Genomic DNA, 15367 nt, shown 5'->3' on the forward strand with positions numbered 1-15367 from the left:
TAAGATGTTGACACTAGCATAATTCATGGTTGTGTATTGTTCCATTACATTTACGCTTTTATCCAAAGCAACTTACTTAGCGATGAACAACATACAAGCATCAACAAAGCATCAATACAGTACAAGATCTACAACTGGCAATATATACTAGTAAGGGCAGCAATAAATACTAGCAAGAGCTAATAGCACGTATGGCATCAATAGGGTAAATACCTAGGGAAGTAAGAGTCAACAAAAAAGTGCAACCAATACAAGAGAATTGTAAGGGGATAGAAGAAGAAGAGCACAGGAAGTACATGTTAGAGGTCAGGGGTTAGAGGTGTTATAAGAGGAAGTGTTGTTGGAAGAGATGAGTTTTCAAGAGCTTGATTGGTTGAGGCCTGATTTTTCTTAAGTTGTATAGAGCAAAGCGGCACGAGTGAGAGACAGCAGCAACATGGTCTGAAAAGGATAGCTGGTCATCAATTATGACACCCAGGTTTCTCACCACCCTGGTTGGAGTGATGGTTGAGGAGTCAATTTGTAGTTTGATGTTATGGTGGATAGACTGCTTGGCTGTAATGACCAAGAGTTCAGTCTTACAGAGGTTTAGCCTTTATCCATGCAGATATGTCGGAGAGACAATCCGTGATCCGTGCCGAGACGGTGGTCATCTGGTGGGAAGGATATGTAGAGTTGCGTATTGTCGCCATAGCAGTGGTAAGAGAAGCCATGCGAGCGAATGATTGGCCCCAGCACCGAGCCTTGGGGCACCCCTGTGAGGCAGTGGGAGGAAGAGAATTATCCTTGCCGCAAAACATTGTAGGAACACCCCAATAGGTAGGATTCGAACCACAGGAATGCTTTGCCCGAGATGCCCATTGCTGAGAGTGCGGATGGCAGTGATTGACTGTGTCAAATGCAGCCGATAGCTCAAGCAGGATAAGAACCAAGGACTGGGCTGCAGCTTTAGCTGAACTTAGGGCTTCTGTTACAGACACAAGAGCTGTTTCTAGGTCATTTGGTGAGAGGAATTCTGAGACCTTTTTGAAAACTGCCCGTTCTAGCTTTAATTGAGGGAGGGCTTTTTGAGTAAAGGTGTAACTTGAGCCCTTTTGAAAGTGGTTGGGAAGGCTCCCGAAGTAAGAATGTAGTAGGACGGCTGCGGGTCAGGAGTTTTGATACTTCACTCTCCGTGAGAGGAATAAACGAGTAGAGTTTAGTGCCATTGACCTGGGAAGACAAAGGAAAAGGTGTAGCGGGACTGCTACATGTTAGGCTTGGTGTCAAGCCTTTTGCACCATTTCCCGAGGGAGATAGAATGAGACATGTATAAGGACTGCTACATGACCTTGCTCACAGAGTGTGAGCCAACCGGAGCGGGAGTAGAGCAGTTGATTTTGAGTGATTTAGAGAACTGGCTAGTTATAGCCGCCACTTTACCTGTGAAGAAGGCAAAGATATTGGCAGACAGGTTGGTGGGTGGTGGAGGAGGATTTAGAAGCGCTTTAAAAGTGGAAAATAATTTACTTGAGTCAGTGGCACTACTAATTCTGTCATTATAGAGCGCAGTTTTGGCAGCACTGATGCTGGTTGAAAAGGTGGATAGGAGCATTTGGTAGCCCTTAAGGTTGGTAGGGTCTATGATTTTTCACCATTTCCTTTCAGTGGCTCTGAGATCAGTACTCAGCCTACGGATGGTATCAGTTAGCCACGGGTGGGACTGGTTCGGGCAAGCAGGCTTGGTGGCTAGAGGACACAGGCCATCAAGGCACGAGCTCAGAGTAGAGCACAGAGATTGTGCGGTATCACTGACCTCAAGTGAGGAAAATGTGTTTAGGGGAGGTAGAGCGGAAGCTACCACTGAGGCAAAGTGAGTGGGAGACAGGTCGCAGAGGTTGCAGCAGTGTGAGACATATGATGCTGGAACAATGGGCTGTTCCTGTAGGCATACCGTGAACTGAATGGAATAGTGGTCAGACATGTGCAGAGGCGTGACAGGCATTCGGTGGCACAATTTCGGACAAGAACAAAGTCAAGCACCTTTCCAGCTTTGTGGGTCGAGGGGCAGAGAACCTGAGTTAGATCAAAGGACTGAATCAGAGACAGAAAGTCTGCAGAGTTTGATTTTTCTAAGTGAATGTTCATGTAAGTAACGGACAGTCGTGCTCTGGGACTGAAGACAGCAGTGTGACTAGCTCGTCTAAGTTACTTATTTGACCTGGTGGACGGTATATGACAATCACAGAGACCTTTACTGGAGCGGACTCTAAGACAGCATGATATTCAAAGGAGGCACATTGATTCAGGGGTAGCAGCTGTGTGAATTTCCATTTGTTGGAAATTAAGAGCCCAGTTTGGATGAAAGAGTAATTGGTGGACAGCGCAGCGGGAGTAGCAGTTTTCTGGTTTGAGCCAGATCTCACCGAGCATCAGTAGCCCGAGAGATAACGTGTTTGCATAAGCAGTGATAAAGTCAGCTTTGTTGACTGCAGACTGGCAGTTACATGACCCAACAGAGAAGTAAACAGATGTAGGTGATGTCTGTTTTAAAGGATTGAGTGCCTGTAAAAAGCTACTCTACTACTTGTAGGTGGCTTTGCTCAGTGGACTCGCACAGGTAGACCTGCTGGTCTTTACCCAAGTAGGTCTTCACACAAGGAGCAGTTTCTTCACTTGCTTCTTTTACTATTAAATAAAAATAAAACAGCACTAATTCTTACTTACTTATTCTAAAATAAATACAATGATGTCCTAAAATAAAGAAAGTACATTGCCTACATATAAACAAATATATACTATAATGTATTTCGCTTATTGTATTTTAAGTATTTTCCAACATAAGTCAGCCTAAAGGCATTTCCACACCATGTCCATATTTTTCGTCAGAAATTGTAGCATGTTTAAAAATATATTCGACATCACGTTGTGTCAGTCATGTTTACACACTGACTCCAAAACCTTTGTCCATCATTAAAGTTTTTGGAACAGGTTCAATTTTATGCGTCAGCACTCAGATAGCCTATACCTACACTCAAGATGAAATAGAGCACGAGGACAGCACACAGACAGAGGGGGAGAGCGACAGTGTGGAGACAGAGGAGAGCAGGCAGAGAGTGGCGACAGCCTTGGGAGGTTCCTTCAAGGCAGGAAATGAGAAAGACGGAGCGAGAGACAGAGCAACACCAGCATCCGGACTTGCAGGAGCTGCAGACAGACAGGTGTCCACAAAATCACCCTTGCTCTGCTTGACGACTCTATTGTGTCTCCCAGTGTGAATTTTCACAATGAACAAAATAATTAAACAGATTATACTCAGTGTGCGAGGTTTCTGTACATAGCAATTTATTAATACAGACTTGCTGTGCAAAGGCCATAAGTCAGAAACACACACACACACACACACACACACACTCCCACAGCTAAAGCTCCCTCATATTACAAGCTTCTTTTGCAATTTTTTTTGTGCATGAGTGTAACAGTTTAAATAATGGCCTATACAACCACTTCTATTTGTGTAACAATACATAAAATCTCTTGCTCGATGATGTGATGAGGTTATTCACAAGCTCTATAACAGCCTCAAAGGAGCAGGAGTGCCAAGAATGCCTCATACAGCCTGCAGCTGTAAGGTAACTGAAATTGACTGTTATTTACTATTGGTATACTAACTATTTTTATATTCAACTTGTCTGTATTTAAAACAATTTCACATGATATTTCACTATACCATTCATTCCAATGGTGACTATATCAACATATTCCTTAATTTCCACAACTTTATGATATTGTTCACAGTTGAAACAATTTCCATTTGACAGCAATTGACTCATTTGGTGACAATAATTTTTGGGATAACGCAAGTACAATCCACTGAGCCTGACCTGCAGCTATTACCACCCAATGAGCTGTTTATATGTCTGATATTTTTTAGTTCGGGAAATCCCACATCTTTAGAAAGCATTAACTTTAGCTCACATTGGCTGGCTGACACAACAAGGACTAAAAATCATCTTTGTTGCTAGCTCTTTACTGAGGGTCAGCCTACTAGCTGTAGTGTAGTAGTAGTAAAGTAGTAAACTAGGCTTCATTACATAGGAGTCGACTGACATGACTGATTGTTTTCAAGTTATCAATCAGACTACATGTATTTCCAGGGATATGGAAATAACTAGCAAGAATTTTATTTAGTGAGCAAATTGCCCTACAATATGAATACATTTTGATTATATCTTAATATGATGGTGACAGTTGTATGATCACAATATTAAGGGGGAGTTCCGTGAGTATCACTGAAGTGCCAATAATGACAGTAAAGCACACCCTCTCACATAATATTGCTGAAAAGACAACAAATACCTGCAGGGCCCAGAGGGCAGATGACCATTTAATAAGTATTTTTGTCACCTAACACTATTTGGCCAACAAGTAATAGCTATAGGCTAGAGTGGTACTCCCACAGGCTGGGGCGATGTTGGACAAATAGGTTAATATTGAGGGACAATCCAGAGAAACTGTGTGAATGTTGAACCTCATTTGAAGCCAACTAAATAACAAAAGTAGTAGCTGGCTATTGTGGCTACAACGATACTGAACTGCACTTGAATCACAACAGTGCAGGCAGGAAAACCAAAACAAGGGGATAAAAGACACTATAAAGCTCTGTTAGAGGGGAGGGAAGCTGTAGAGTTGGCTAATAATTCTGTATGCATTTGCCATTAAAAGCGATCCCTTTCACATTACATGTGGTCATTTCATTAACTGTTAATATTAAAAACTTACAAAACCACTTAAGAAGTCAGAGTAACATGAAAGAAAAGAAAACTTTATCAATGGAAGATTAGGTACTTTTTCTTTCCCCACCCTGAAACACCAAAATATCAGTACCATATTACATTTCTTGGAAGACATAAACTGGTTGTGAAATGGATGTAGCAGGCTCAATATATCATGAGTTGACAGATAAGGGAGTTTATCTGTAGAGACAGAATATTGGTAGCAGAGTGCTTAAGCTTCACATCCTCCAAGGACTTCAGCATCATGTTAGAAAGATCTTAGAATTTCTGCCAGTCTAGAGAGTGAGACATTCATCTTTTCATGGTCACTTGTTTTTGTGGCTATGTACAGCATCAACAGAAAAACAATGTTACTGCAAGTCATGAATACATTGTTAGAGATTTTCTTCTGTTATCTTTTCTCCCTTCCCTTTATCCTGGTCCATGATATACATTGTAATAAATGTCTCAGCAAGTGCCATGTTGATCATCGTTTCAGCCGGAGTTTTTAGGAAGTCAAGTGTTCACAACAATACAAGATAGAGGAAGCTCATCTGTCAGGATTAATTTATGTCTTTTAGCTTGGCAGCGTTGCTGAAGCCATTTTATTGATGCACACATTCATCAACAGCTCCAAACAAAAAAAATAACAAATACACATACACACACACACACACACACACACACACAGATAACTGCTGATGTAGTGAACATAAGCAGTTATTGCAAATGCATTACTGAGCAATGCACCCCAGTTGAAATCAGCATATGTCACTCCCACACAGAATTTGGGTGATAAAATTGCGGAGACCCACCTCTCACAATCCCTCACGAGTTTGTGCAGGGGTTTTGCTTTCGAATGACTAAATTCACACTGCATAATGTTTAGAGGTTTCATCAAACAGAAAGTATGCAATTTGTAGTCACAGCCTCAAGTCTTGAAAACACCGCATTCCTCCTACGAACAAATTACTTGAATCCCTGCATGTGTCACTAAGTGGCTGATTCAGAGATAAGAGGAAACGATTTATGAAGAGATTCACAGATATTCAAGAACTAATCATTATGTAATGATTCATTAATATAGGCTGTCCACTAAGTCTCTATTATCATCTATACAGTCCTCAAATCCAAATCCTCCAAGTTTGGACTGTGATGTTCTGCCTCGTAATGATGGTAGGACTGGTCATCATTCATTTGCTGATTATAGTGAACGAGAAGGCTCCGTTACCTGAATGAGGGAATTTAGGTTGGTGATGCCGTGCTAGTGGCTACTGGGGGTAAGATGAGAGCAATAAAACACACTTTGTTGTTGACATATATACATAAAAAATTTGGTGTACCATTTATATCCTAAAAAATAAGTATATACATTGTGTCAGGGCAGGCCAACTCTACACTTGGAAGCTGATTTTTTAGATTTAGAAATCTGTATGTCAACTCACCTCTACCCAGGTTCAGCATCACTGGTATAACTTTAAAACTGTAAGAAATCTCAGGATGTCATGATTCTGTCTGCTCTGTAGGACTTTGGTGGTTGTTTAATATCTCTGCCTGTTTTGTTGTTTATTTGATTATGGTCTGTCTGCTCATCTGTTTTGTGTTGTTGAGCCTGGTTCCTGGTTTGGCTGATACCTCACAAAAGGTGTTGTCTTCTGAGACAGCAGAGTGTGGCCAGTAAAGAAATGAGGTTTCTTTAGGTAGATATATTAAGAGATTATATTTACTTAATTATTCAGCAAAACCATGTGTTATTGTGACTTGGCCACTGACAGATAACATGGAAAATGTAAGACAAGAGTGTGAAACACTGTCACAGTTTCTGCACCACAGTCCATTATAAACCACATATTGAATACATTTTATCCAAACACTAACAAGGGAAACTGTGGTCATGGACCACTGCCACAAGCTGCCTGCCAGGAAAGACAGCGCGGAGATGTTTTCTGCTGCAATGCTTTATATCTTTTGCTTTTACTTTGAAAAATTCGGAACGACATTAAAAGAGCCTGTAGCCTGCTTGACAACCCTCTGAAAAAGACGTCAGATAACGTGATTCCCCTAAATGTCCTCTGCCTGGAGGTACTGGGGAAAAGAAAAAGCATCTGTAGGTTGATGGATGTGCATCAAACACCGAAACACAAACAATGCAGCACAGGCCGTATGTGAGAATCAGTCGCTGTAAAATCCATTTGTTGAAGAGAGAAGGAAAAAAAATTCCCCCAAGGTGGGATCAAACACACAACCCTCAAGGCCAAGTCCTCCTATTTACCAACTGAGCAGACCAAACACTGTAACAATGGCTTCAAATATTATGCTTTATATTCTCATCCACCATCTGCTTGAAAAAATTGCTCCGATGCAAAACATGACGGTGCAAAATGGCGACGTCCATGTAAGGAGGGACCTGCGGTTATGTAGATATAAATGACTCATTCTAAGGTAATAAAAACATAATATGTCATTATATAAGGTCTTTATACACCACTGAAAACATAGTTATGGATCTTATATTGAATCAGTCAATAGAATGGACCTGTAAGTGTAAACTTTTGTTAATAAATGATTAAACTCTTACATAGGACATTGGGGTCCTAAAAGTCTGGAACTGCCTGAGCTCACAACTGAATCTTGAGACAGGAAGAGCAGTAGAGGAGGGATCCCTCTCCCAGGACAGACAGGAAATAGATGTTGTGTGTACAGAATAGATTAATAACAGAAAGTCACAGTATATACCGTTATGATGACAAAATGTAGATCTATGCGTTTAAAACAGTTACTCTACTCTTGAAGTTATCAGCACCTTCCCCAAAAATTACAGTACCCCACCGCTAGAATACAGCATTAAACAAATGAAAGCTAAAAAGAAAGAAATGGTAGTAATGGAGTGACAGTGGCTTGTCGCAAGAAATCTCAGCAGAGATGTGCACATCCTGGGTCAGTTTTCATAATATACATATGAAATATACATTTATAACTGGGCTATAAATATAATTACACATTTGGTAAGAATTAATCCTATAGTAATTGCAGCACAAAAACTATCTAGATACTACCTATCTATTACTGACTGCCTTTTTGTGTAATTTGAGATTTATAAAACAGCTCTTTCTGACATTTCTTCCTCAAAATTCAAACAGAACAGACCAGAAAGATTAACAGACCAGCTCTGTGGTTATCAGGCTGCCCTGCCAGGACACCTGTAAGTACTTTTGTAATTTCACTGTGAGCCTGAAGAAGCAATGGGCGAAACGCGTTGCTCAGAAATAAAGTAGTAAGTCAGATCAGTGTGCAGTAGTTTGTTTTTTGAAGACTTATCCTGCTATCTACCAGCACCTCATTGTTGTTGCTGTGCTCGGGGAATTTTTTGTTTTGTTACCCTGCCAGGTCCATTTATAAAGAACACTTAGGGATAATTGTTTGCAACAAGACTAATCAGTCAATCACTTTCAAATGTAGACAGAGGTGACATGATTTTTGGTGTCAACATGGCAGGTGAAAGCTGTCACCAGTCTCTGTAATCTGACACGTGGTCAATAGCAGCTTCTACCACCTGTCAGTCTGTATGTGTACTATCTGTGTTTTCCTACATACTTTTTGTGCTTGTGTTTTCTCACTGTGTGCATGAAATGTAAAGACATGAACACAGATTGGAAATGTTGAAAATGTAGCAAAGAATCAAAAGGGCAAAGAAGTGACTAAAATAGGATCTCAGCTCACCTTTAAATTATGCATGCTTGAGACTCTTGTTTAATGTAGCATTACATTTGCCTTCTCGGTTCTGTCAGTTTAAAATTGCTAATTGCTAATTTTCTGTTTGTAAAAGAGTTGAGTTTTTGAAAAAGTGAATTGTTAAATGTCTGTTTATCCAGTATTTTCCATTCTCTACCTGCCCCCTCAAAATGTAACTCCTTCAGTTTCTCTGTTTTACTCAATGTTGCACCATCTTGTCTTTTTCATGTGTTTTTTTTAACTCAAAGGGATAGTTAGGGATCTGTATGAGTTCATTATAGATGTCGATCGATACATACTCAGTTTGGAGAAGCAGAAAGTCGTACCAGCATGGAAACTAGGCAATGTACTTCTTTAGACAGGTTCAGCAGCTAACACAGTGGTTTTCAACCTTTTTTGGGCCAGCGCTCCGCTATCCATTATCCAGGTCCCTTACCGCCCCCCATCAAAAAAAATGTTGCCTATTTTCCCTGAATATTGTTAATTATTGTTTTATTCTTGTTGTTACTATGTTATTAAAAACATGGGAAAAACACATAAGTAAATGACAAACAACATATTAATTACTTTCCCAGGTAACAAAAAAGCCATGTAAAAAGTAATTATATTTAACTAATAAGTGAATTTTCCTCCCAGAAACTGTGTGTGAAGTCAAAGACTGTTTTGTTGGATGGGGGACTTAATAAATGGGGGGTATGGGGGTCCTCCCCCAAAAGATGTTGAGCATCGAACACTTAATTTCCTGCATTCTGGGGAAAATTCTGCTCCAATTTCTGCCTTTTCTGCACCAATTTATGGTAGAAATGTCTTATTATATAAAGGGAAACACAAAATTCAGGTGGGCAGTGAAAATTCTAAATATATACATACAATAGAATATAATGTAATGAGGCTCTCAGGCATTCTTTACTACTTTTAAATATTTTTCTCCTGTAGATCAACTTATTTAATATCATCCCTGCTGAGTCAACACACGTGATTTAGTCTTAACTACAAATAAATGTATGTGAAACACTGTAACTTATCTGCTCATGTTCAAAACTTTCTGCACATTCAGAATCTCTCCCACATATCTGTGTTCTCTGACATGTAAAGAAAAAAAGTCGTAATATTAGGAGACAAACTTCATTAACCTATTTAAAGAGAATTCATAATATTTTACAGTATGCCCTATATTGCCTTATGTTTCTGATTCGCTGGAAGTATCCCCTAGACTGTCTGACAGACACAGAACTGGATGAGACGAGGTGCTCATGCCGGTGGAAAACGTAACTAACCGACAACTCCAGAGATCAGGAATTATTCATGAATCTCACAAATAATTCCACACACGTTAACTTCAGTTTACAATCCCCAACAGTGCAAGTCAGGGCTTCAGCCCCTGGGGGGCGGTACTGCCCCCATTGAGAAACACTAAGCTAACATGTTTTAGCCACCTAAAAGACGACCCAACGCAAAAAGTCAATATGCTGTGAGACAGCCATGTCCTTTGAAACCACATTTTCTTAACTGCAGAACTGCCATATTCCTACTCATAGCAACTCGTCATATTACGCCACGTGGTGGCGTGGTGGATTATAAGATCAGGGTAATAGCTAAGAGAGCACGTTATTGTTGACTGTGTTGGTCCTTTACTTAAAACATAGTCCGGTAACCAGTATGTCCTCACCATTATGTGTTCTGCCACTCGTTACCCTGAAGCCATTCCATTGCGCTCATTGAAGGCTCGTGTCATTGTGAAAGCACTTCTTAAGTTTTTCTCCACTTTTGGTCTTCCTAAACGCATCCAAAGTGACCAGGGATCAAACTTTATGTCCAAAATCTTCGCCCAGGTTATGGCAGAGTTACATGTGACACACAATACCTCCAGCGCTTACCATCCAGAAAGCCAGGGCGTGTGATGTTGCCCGTGACACTCTCTCAAGTGCCCAGACAAAAATTAAAGTTACTTATGACAAAAAGTCTGTGGTGCATACCTTTCAGTCCGGTGAGCGCGTACTAGTTCTGTTACCTGTCGTTGGTTCTGGTTTGCAAGCAAAGTTTTCTGGTCCTTATGTGGTCTATCGTAAACTTAGTGACACCGATTATGTAATCCGGACCCTTGATCGTAGAAGGAAAACTCATGTGTGTCATGTCAACATGCTTAAAACCTATGTTGACCGTAATAATTCTGTTAGTTCACCCCTCGTGGTTGCACCTATGGCCTTAGTGTCAGTTGTTACATACAGTCTCAGTGATGATGGGCTGGATGACCGGTGTAGTTCTGTTTCCTGTGTGCGCCTTAGAAACTCTGAAATATTGACAGACTTAGACACACATTTGGTGCCTGATTCTGCTAGGGCTGATTTTAGTGAGTTCATTAAGGCCCATCCAACTCTTTTTGGGGACATCCCCATGCAGACCAATGTGTTAAGTCATGATGTTGATGTGGGCGATCATCAACCCATAAAACAGCATGCATATCGCGTAAGTCCAACAAAATGTGCATTAATGCAGCAGGAGGTAAAGTACCTCCTTGACCACGGTTTCGCTGTCCCCAGTAGTAGTTCCTGGAGTTCCCCTTCACTGCTGGTCCCCAAACCTGACCAGACCCCACGTTTTTGTAATGATTATCGAAAAGTCAATGCTGTTACCAAACCAGATTCTTTTCCACTTCCACGCATGGATGACTGTGTGGATCGAGTAGGGTCAGCAAAATATGTCACCAAATTGGACCTACTAAAAGGCTACTGGCAGGTCCCACTTACTCAGCGCGCCTCTGACATAAGTGCCTTCGTCACTCCGGATCATTTCCTCCAGTATACAGTCATGCCATTCGGTCTGAGAAATGCCCCTGCAACTTTCCAGCGGTTGATGAATACAGTCCTATGTGGGGTTGCAAATTGTGAAGTTTATTTGGATGACATCGTGGCCTATTCGCCAACTTGGTCTGATCACATGAGGACCCTCAGAGTGATTTTTGAATGCTTGTGCACTGCTTCCCTTACACTCAATCTGGCTAAATGTGAGTTCGGGAAGGCTGTTGTTACCTACTTAGGTAAACAAGTAGTTCAAGGTCGTGTCTGCCCAGTTACTGCCAAAGTACAGGCAATCTTAGATTTCCCAGCTCCTCAGACACGTCGTGAGCTCCGTCATTTTCTGGGGATGGCTGGGTTCTACCGTGCGTTCTGCAAAAACTTGCTGCTGATGTGGTAGCTCCTTTAACCAGTTTGGCAAGTCCCAAAACTCTTTTCCAGAGGTCAGAAGAATGTCAGATGGCTTTCGAGGCTGCCAAAGTTCTCCTCTGCAGTGAGCCTGTGCTCGCCGCCCCAAACTTCACTCGTCCATTTAAGCTGGAAATAGATGCCAGTGCGCTTGGTGCGGGTGCAGTGCTCCTGCAGTAGGATGTGCGAGGCATTGATCACCCCATTTGCTACTTTTCCAAAAAGTTCAAAAGACACTAGCTGCATTACAGCACCATTGAGAAGGAGGCCTTATCATTACTGTTAGCATTACAACACTTTGAAGTGTACCTTGGGTCTAGCCATGTGCCAACCATCGTCTTCTCTGGCCACAACCCCCTGGTGTTCTTGACTCGAATGCAAAATAGCAACCAGCGTCTCATGCGCTGGTCCCTATTACTGCAGGACTTTAATATTGAGGTTCGTTACAAAAAGGGTTTAGAAAATGTTATGGCTGATGCTCTCTCTAGGTCTCATTGAATCAAATCTTTTTCTAAAGAGGAAAATGTTTGATCTTGGGTGGGGAGGTGTTATGACCCTGGGGTCATATTTTGTTGTTTGTTTATCTCTCCTGGCACTGTCAGCTGTTCTCCTCCATTAGAGTGTGTGTGTGAGTGTATGCAGGTACTGGAGAACAGGTGGACACACGAGATTGGTCCGGTTGAGCTGATTGGAGCCTCCTGATTGGGTACCTGGATGACAGCAGCCATCTTAAGCCCTACTGACAGGAACTCTCCCCCTCTCTCTGCCATTCCCAACCTGCCTGAGGACTGTGTGTTATGTCTGTGTTTATTGTACATAGTGAACGGTTGTGACTATATTCAACTTAGATTGTAAATAGTTTATCGTAGTCCTTCTGATTGTCTTATGACAACCTGGTTTTGTTGGCTTTGCCATTTTTGTTGCTATGAAGCAATTTCCTTTGTCGTAGTTTAACAAGCACAACATGTAGAAGGTGTTATTTAATCTGCTCTGTTCACGTCTTTCATCCTCTGTTATAAAAGCACGCCTCACTAACGGTTGGCAATTAGCTAGATGTTCAACTAGTTAAATGAAAGCTGTAATCTAACTGTTTAGCTTAGATTGCCATGTAGCTTCAATTTGGCACATAGTTTACCTGCACTGATCACAGATGAAACAGAGGGAAGGAGGACTGGAGGAAGGACTGATGCCATGCACAATGACCTGTCTTCTTCTGAAACAGTGAAAAATGTCCGAACCTTGACAACATGTTTGTTTGGCTCTAGCTGCCTGCACTGCGTCTGTGTGGCTCTATCCATTACTAGCAATAAGATGCCCGCAGCGCCGCATGTTAGCATTGTTTGATTCTTATCGGCTAAATTCATTTCCCACTATGATTCCGAACCCTGCCCCTCCACGTACCTACGTGGAAAAGCCATACCCATCCATGTGCATACATGGAAGGCTCAAGGCAGAATGCAGCAGACCAGGTAAACAAAGGTGGTGGCAGTGTTATTCTGCCTTAAAATCTTTAATAATAAACATTTATTACACAAGTTACTCTAAATGACATAGTGGGTCCATTTTGGTTCATCAATAAGGAGGATATCTCCATAAACCATGGGAAAACACATTGATAATCCTTGAGATCGGTAGATGGAAGAGTGAACTAGCTAGCGGACCAAGGTAGATGCATTAAGACCTGGGTGTCCCAGCTGATTCCTAACGATCGAGTGAATGCGGGTGTATCTTCGCCACCAGAGGAGGAGACTCTGACCAGCGGCAACAGCGTGAGTGACTACAAAGTGTATTAACAGACAAAATCACATTATTTATTTATTATATTAGTGTATACTGAAGCTGTAAATAAACAATGTTTATTTTATACTTGTAGTTCCTGGTGTGTGTGTGTGTGGGCGTGTCCTCAGGGCGCACACTGCACATTAGAACAGTGAGTTACTGATATAAAGTGTTGGGCAAATTGTATTCTGCATACGAATGTATTTTATGTTTTATGATAAATTCAAATATTTCACCTTGAGTTTATGAACTCCGCATTGTGTGGCTAAGTGAATGTATTAATTTATATTGTTTTTTTTCTCTATTTATAAAAGGCCACTACTGTTGTCTAGTCTTGACTGTTTTCTAGAGTGGGCTGTTGTCTAGTCTAGATGTTCAGATTTTGGTGTTGTCCAGATTTTGACTGTTTAATAGCTTTTGTTGTTAAGAATTTAGGTCTAGAATTCCTGCTCAGAAGTAACTGAAGTCTACAAGAGTGAGTGTAAACTAGTTTATGGCAGCTGTTTACATATTGTGGTATTGGGGTACTATAGCGTATTGTTAAATGACATAATTGAGATCAGATGCAATAAGCAGGACAAGTAAGTAAGTTATTCCAGTGTTTTGTATAACCACCAACTACCTTCGTCTTTACATGTTAATGCTGTTCTCTTTTCCAGTCACAGAATAAAAACCCATAAAATTTATTGTGTGTTTGGCCTCATCATTCCTGGCCTGGCCACATATAACATAAATAAATGAGCAAACAGATATGGGGCCCTCGTGGCCCTGAGTATTGAGGATGGCTTGATTCTTGGGCGGAAAGTAGCGTTCAGCAGATGACACTTAGCAACCTCGTCAGGCCAGCTATGAGCCCCTGAACCAATCCTGCAATAAAATATTTAACAAGAGTGGTTGGGATGCTTCCCAGTGCCTTCCCCAGCTCAGGGAAAGATTGTGGCAGCAGAGGAACGAATGGAACCCTTCCCAACTGGACTGCATTTCCCAGCAATCTCCACGGGAAGGTAATGCCATCGATGCCGCCAGAGTAACGTCATTGATCTGCGTCACCGGCCTGCACTTCTGCACAGAGAAAAACAAAACAAAAAACAGCCAGTAAAACCATGGGTAGAAAACCATTGAGTCACCAATCATCAAATCAAACTCAAACTCATGACCCAGTGTTAGACACAACAAGCTGTCAAGTTTTACCTTAATACTGTTACAAATGTTTGTGACAGTTTTACAGTCAAATCTGCAAAAGGAAGGTAAAATTATAAGTTTAAAAAGAGCCTCAGCACAGTACAAGAGAGCTGAAGGGAAGCTGGAACTACTTTATCTGTTACAGAAGTTATGTAAAGTTATAATAAGCTGTTTTTTCTAGTGCTCACAAAGTAACAATTGTTTAAATTTGTGAAAATCGGAAAGATCTCAATTTCTAACCAGTGCTAAGGTGGATGCAGATTTTTCATAGAATATGGAAAGGAAAGCCACGGATCACGCTTCATTTGTCCCAAAAATCCACTAAAAGAAATGCTGAATGAGAGATTGCACTGGGTAACAGAAGCTAGTTGAACAGAGTCTAGCCTGGACGCATCGTCAGGACTCTGTATAACAGTTCACAACTATTATACTCTTTAGTTTGTGCAAATAACCTAAAACTAAGGGGTTGTGTGACACTTGTTTTTGAGTCTTTTTTGGTATTTGTCCCCTTCCCCTCCTGACTGTATGTCTGTGAAAAAAGAGACAGTGACGAGCCCAGCATTTTACCTGCATTTTTCAACTGTATGCGACCAGAAAACCTTTGAACAGAATAGACTCCTAGTGCCTCATCACACTGCTGGCGTTTGTAGCATGGAGTAAATATTCAGCCTCAGAAAAAAACATTTTGGTAGACATAGCCCCTATAAAAATTAACAC

Source organism: Micropterus salmoides, unplaced genomic scaffold (genome assembly GCF_014851395.1).
Source record: "Micropterus salmoides isolate LMB-PRFRI ecotype aquatic unplaced genomic scaffold, ASM1485139v1 Ms_hic_scaffold_16, whole genome shotgun sequence".
NCBI classification, from domain to species: domain Eukaryota; kingdom Metazoa; phylum Chordata; class Actinopteri; order Centrarchiformes; family Centrarchidae; genus Micropterus; species Micropterus salmoides.